The following is a 6,580-nucleotide window of genomic DNA, read 5'->3' on the forward strand; positions in this document are numbered from 1 at the left end:
CAGAAGCTGCTTCATACCATCTTGTCCATGGAGAAGAAACTGCGCTCTGGTTGACAGGAGGACGCAGAACACATGACTTAGCTGGAAATGACCTGCTGCAACAAAGTGCAGGAGTTCCAGGACCTTGCCAAAGAGTTTGCTCATGAGAAGCAAAAAGTGGCAGATTTACAGGTCGAATTAAAGCATCTCAAAGAACAGAAATCTGAGGAAATCATGGCTTTGGAGTCAAAAATAAGTTCAATGCGAAAAGCGAGAACACAAAGTGAACAAGCCCTCTGGGAACTGTTCGCAGACTTGGAGGAGAAGAACGCATGTGTCAGAACGGCCCATGAGAAGCCTCAGCAAGAGCTTCCCAGAGAAAGGATGAGTGTTGCTGCCTGTCAGGGGAGCAGGATAAAGTTCTCTGAGAGCTCAAGATAGAGCAGGAGGCTAAGCAGGCAGCTAAGGCCCAGCTCCAGAAATGGATGGCTGAAAACACAAGCTCTTCGCTCTACAGAATGAACTGTTGCACTCTCCCAATCTGATCGCAATGAAGGAGAGTGAGCTAGAGAGACTGACCAAAGAAGTGGCCTCCAAGGAGGAAGAAATCCAGCAGAGGAAGTGCCATGCAGATGGCCTAACAAGAGAGGTCGACGTATTGAAAAACCTCTCTGACTCTGAGGATGAGAAGATCAAACACTATGTGTGTGTACCAGTGTGTGGTAGAGGTACCCGAGGACGTGCGGGAAGCTTGTGCTAGTGAGGCTGTGCATGAGGCATTTACAAAGGCGGTGGGAGCATGTATGTGAACTGGGCGCCAGAGTCTAAGCAGTTAGCTATACTGTCGACTAGGGAAGTCACAGTGAAGCGGGTGGCTATCCTGAGAGACATGCATCTACACTGTATTCGCACGAAATGGAGGATCTTGTAAAGGAAAAAGGAAGCCGCTCGACATCTGGAGCATGCAAAGGAAGCTCAAGGTTGGTTGGAATTGGTGGAGGACATCATTCAAGTGCCCATGAATCTGGTGAGAAAAATCAGTGGGAGACTTAGAAAGTAATGCAGGAGATCATAGATAAGTCTGGTGTGGCGATTGTGAGGATTCCGGATGATGACGAAGCTCAGGTAGCTGGAGAAGATGGCATGGTTCCATTCTTCATTTTTGGATCAACGGAGAGCCTTAAGAATGTACGAGTACTCCTTGAATATCATATGGTGTGCTTAAGAGAGGTAGAGCAGCTAAGTTTTGACAGGCTGCAGATCAATAAACAGCTGCAAGAAATGCAAAGAAGATGGTGGCCACTTTCAACCCGTGGTCTTGAGAGATGAAGGGGTTACCTAAAGGATGGAAGAGATAAAAGTAGTGACTCCTCTGTTAGCTCAGGGATGAGTGGCCTAGGCAGGAGACCTTGTAGCAAATGTGGGAATAGAGAATAAACACATCACCTTTTGCAAGATATATCCTGAGACAGTGCGGCTTTTTTCTTGCTTATTGGACTACTTTGGGCTTTTTCCAAGTGCAGCCTGCACCACCTAGTTGGCTGAGTGCACTCCATTTCCTTGAATATATGTGGGAACAGAGAGTCAGACCAGACAGAAGGTATGAGGCCAAGGGATTCACAACACCGTACTGATTGCTGGAGATAGGGGTGGTCCGACAAAGGGGCGACCCTGTCAAAGAAGGTTACGGAGTTGGATAACCTACTGTTCCAAAAGGGTTCAGTGACAAAGCTGATTTTGATAGATGGGTTTGCTTCAGAAGGAAACCGAGAAGGGTCTCTGGTGGGGTAAGGGAAAGTGCCAAGCCCAATGGCTTTAGGCAGAGGGGGAGGCATGTAAGGAGGCTAATGGTAGCATAATCAATGGGAGGTATGTGTCACAGGGATAGCTGCTTTCTGTGATGTAACCCAGAGTATTCTTCTTTAGTGCACGAAATCACTAGGATGTCATTTAGTGCACCTGGGTCCGTCCGGGTTGCGGGTAGGTATGAGAGATGGGTGGGTCTGGCTAACCACATACCTCACCTGTGGGTGTGGTGACAGCCTACATAATGGAGGCTGCTGTTTGGCACCTGGTCTGTTTCTTGGGAGGGAGAAGCCCTCCTGTGTGTGTGGCTCCAGACCAAGCCTGCGTGCTGGACATTGCTCAGCCTATGTGCCCACAGGCCTGAGGAAGCAGAACCCGGCTAAGGACATTGTGTATTGTTTTGCCTGCTCTCAAGGCCATTTACCTTTTGTTGTTGCTTAGGGGTTTATGGGGCAAATAAACCCGCACAGAGTTATTAAAGAAACACGCCTCCTGTCTTCCTCCTGCCACACCTGAGTGAGTGCAATCTTTACAATATCAGACCCTCGTGCTCAATTTAGTTGTTCAGTGTTTTCTTAAAACCTACCCAGACCTGCCTGAGCTACTTGTGAAAGTACGCCTCGTGTGTGCCTATTTCCGGAAGTCAGCTAGAGCTGCCGCCACATTGACAGTGCTGCAGCAACGTTTGCATCTTTCAGCTCATCGAGTGGTGTGTGATGTCACCACACATTGGAACTCAGCGGTACAGATATAGGCAAGGCTTTGTGAGCAGCAGAGGACAGTAATTAAAAGCAGCTATACCATGTCCATCGATATTCCTGTCAGCTTCCGCACATATGAGCTGATGAAGCTGTGGGCTTGATGTTACTGGACATTTCAAAGGTGATATCAACTCCACAATGTGAACTCCACTTGCCACCGATACAGGACGAGTGGGATGAGCCGGGTAAAGTGCCAGAATTGGTGCGTCTAATAAATGCGCCTTTTCTGGGTGGTGCAGGCTTCTGTTGCTGGGGGACCAATATCAATGGGCCCTTACAAGCCTGAGAATACCAGTCCTCAGTTGTCTGTCGGTTGTTAAAAATGGGGGGCAACTCACGTCGTTAATTTAAATTATTTGTTTAACCCATTATCTACCAATGTCTTTTTTTTGGGACGCCTAATCTTTTGCTTCTAGCAACTAAGATTTTATAATTAGGTCCAATTATTTGTGTTGTGTTTGTAAAATGAATGTTTTCAAAACAGGAAATCATGTCATTGTCATTTTTAATTGAATATTCTTATACCCAGAGAGCTTTCAAAGCACCTATTTTCGAGGTTTTTTCAAAATTAGGATCATAAGCTGAAACTATTATTTAAAATCACAGTTCTGTGATCACAAATTTATTTAGAACTATTGTTTATACTTGAAGGAAGTTATATAATGTAATGGCATTGATGTAGATTTACCAAGGCCAGAGTTATATTCAAGTGAAATTGCCGTCTATTTTCAATGTTTTTTTATATGAATATTTTTGTTTGATTCACTAGTTTTTATACACAACATTTTATCAATATACTGTGATGTGATCGTAAACAATGACTGACAAGCCAGCAAGTTACAGGGTCTGTTCTCCTGAGTGTTTCCAGTACAGCTGAGATATCAGGTTTCACAAAGCATACAGTACAGACCAAAAGTTTGGACACACCTTCTCATTTAAAGATTTTTCTGCATTTATATGACTATGAAAATTGTACATTCACACTGAAGGCATCAAAACTATGAATTAAAACATGTGGAATTATATACTTTAAAAAAAGTGTGAAAAACTGAAATTATGTCTTATATTCTAGGTTCTTCAAAATAGCCACCTTTTGCTTTGCTGACTGCTTTGCACACTCTTGGAACACACAGGACTGCACCTGTCGCTGATTGTTCGCAGCCGGCCACGTAGTATAACACAGCCACGTAGTATATTGCACAGCCATGTAGTGTATTGCACAGCTCACATAGTATATTGCCCAGCCCACGTAGTATATTGCCCAGCCCACGTAGTATATAGCACAGCCCACGTAGTATATTGCCCAGCCCACGATATTGCACAGCCCATGTAGTATATTGCACAGCCCACATAGTATATTACACAGCCCACGTAGTATAATGCCCAGCCCACGTAGTATATTGCACAGCCCACGTAGTATATTGCACAGCCCACATAGTATATAGCACAGCCCACGTAGTTTATTGCCCAGCCCACGTAGTATATTTCACAGCCCACGTAGTATATTGCCCAGCCCACGTAGTATATTGCCCAGCCCACGTAGTATATAGCACAGCCCATGTAGTATATTGCCCAGCCCATGCAGTATATCGTACAGCCCACGTAGTATATTGCACAGCCCACGTAGTATATTGCACAGCCAATGTAGTATACTGCACAGCCCATGTAGTATATTTCCTAGCCCATGTAGTATATTTCCTAGCCCATGCAGTATATTGCACAGCCACGTAGTATATTGCACAGCCTACATAGTATATTGTCCAGCCCACGTAGTATATTGCACAGCCCACGTAGTATATTGCACAGCCCACATAGTATATTGCACAGCCCACATAGTATATTGCACAGCCCACGTAGTATATTGCACAGCCCACATAGTATATAGCACAGCCCACGTAGTTTATTGCCCAGCCCACGTAGTATATTGCACAGCCCACGTAGTATATTGCCCAGCCCACGTAGTATATTGCCCAGCCCACGTAGTATATAGCACAGCCCATGTAGTATATTGCCCAGCCCATGCAATATATTATACAGCCCACGTAGTATATTGCACAGCCCATGTAGTATATTGCACAGCCAATGTAGTATACTGCACAGCCCATGTAGTATATTTCCTAGCCCATGCAGTATATTGCACAGCCACGTAGTATATTGCACAGCCTACATAGTATATTGCCCAGCCCACGTAGTATATTGCACAGCCCACGTAGTATATTGCACAGCCCACGTAGTATATTGCACAGCCCACATAGTATATTGCACAGCCCATGTAGTATATTGCACAGCCCACATAGTATATTGCACAGCCCACGTAGTATATTGCACAGCCCACGTAGTATATTGCACAGCCCACATAGTATATAGCACAGCCCACGTAGTATATTGCACAGCCCACATAGTATATTGCACAGCCCATGTAGTTTGTTGCACAGCCACGTAGGATATTGCAAAGCCACGTAGGATATAGCACAGACATGAAGTATATTGCACAGCCACGTAGTATATTGCATAGCCCACATAGTATATAGCACAGCCCACGTAGTATATAGCAATGTGGGCATCATATCCCTGTTAAAAAAGAGTTAAAATAAAAAATAGTTCTATACTCACCCTCCATCGTCCCCCCCGATCCAAGCGTGGCCTTTACCGATGCTCCAGTCCCAAGAGTGCATTGCGGTCTCACGAGATGATGACGTAGTGGTCTTGCTAGACGGCTACGTCATCATCTCGTGAGATCGCAATGCATGGAGCGGTCACCGGAGCATCGCGAGGAGCGGGAAAGGCCTGTTCCTGATCCGGGGGGCCGACGGATGGTGAGTATATAACTATTTTTAATTTTTATTATTATTTTTAACATTAAATCTTTTTACTATTGATGCTGCATAGGCAGCATCAATAGTAAAAAGTTGGTCACACAGGGTTAATAGCAGCATTATCAGACTGCGTTACACCGCGGCATAACGCGGTCCGTTAACGCTGCCATTAACCCTGTGTGAGCGCTGACTGGAGGGGAGTATGGAGCGGGCACTGACTGCGGGGAGTAAGGAGCGGCCATTTTGCCGCCGGACTGTGCCCGTCGCTGATTGGTCGTGGCTGTTTTGCCGCAACCAATCAGCGACTTGGGATTTCCGTGACAGACAGAAAGACAGACAGACAGAAGGACAGACAGAAAGAAGGAAGTGGCCCTTAATAATAATAATAATAATAATAATAATAATAATAGTAATAATAATAATAATTCCAACGGCTACCTCTACAAATTTGTGCCATACTGTGGTAAGACTGATAAAGAGGAAGGACCGTTAGGCTTAAGAGTAATTTCACAACTTACAAATGTAATTGCTAATTCCCAGTCATTCAGTTACAAGTTATTTTCTGACAATTTCTTTACAAGTATTGATGCTCTGGTGATGCTGAAAAACCAAAACATCCAAGCTACTGGCACTATGATAGAAAATCGCACAGAACAGTGTCCTCTTATGCCAAGCAAGGAGATTGAAAAACAAAAGGAAAGAGAAGTTTGTGATTACTAGGGTTGAGCGAAACAGATCGGCCAATTTCAAAAGTCGCCGACGTTTGGGAAAGTCGGGTTTCGTGAAGCCCGACCCGATCTCACTGTGGGATCGGGTCGGCCGTCGGCGATCTTCGCTCCAAAGTCGGGTTTCTTTTTTTATATATATATATATATATATATATATATATATATATGTCATTGAGACACACATATATATATATATATATATATATATATATTTATATTTACTTCAGCGCGATGTATGTGAAAAGCCGGTAATTCAATTGCCGGCTTTTCATTTCTCCTGCCTAAACCCGACATGATATGAGACATGGTTTACATACAGTAAACCATCTCATATCCCCCTTTTTTTTGCATATTCCACACTACTAATGTTAGTAGTGTGTATGTGCAAAATTTCGGCGCTGTAGCTATTAAATTTAAGGGTTAAATCGCGGAAGAAATTGGGGTGGGCTCCCGCGCAATTTTTTCCGCCAGAGTGGTAAAGCCAGTGACT

General features: G+C 44.4%; 1 pseudogene; it reads left to right on the forward strand.

Moving 5' to 3' along the window:
- Nucleotides 1-529: 529 nt before the first annotated feature.
- On the forward strand, nucleotides 530-1,308 carry LOC143775099 (RNA-binding protein FXR1 pseudogene; annotated as a pseudogene).
- The last annotated feature ends 5,272 nt before the right edge of the window (nucleotides 1,309-6,580 follow it).

Source organism: Ranitomeya variabilis, chromosome 5 (assembly GCF_051348905.1).
Source record: "Ranitomeya variabilis isolate aRanVar5 chromosome 5, aRanVar5.hap1, whole genome shotgun sequence".
In the NCBI taxonomy this organism is placed as follows: Eukaryota; Metazoa; Chordata; class Amphibia; order Anura; family Dendrobatidae; genus Ranitomeya; species Ranitomeya variabilis.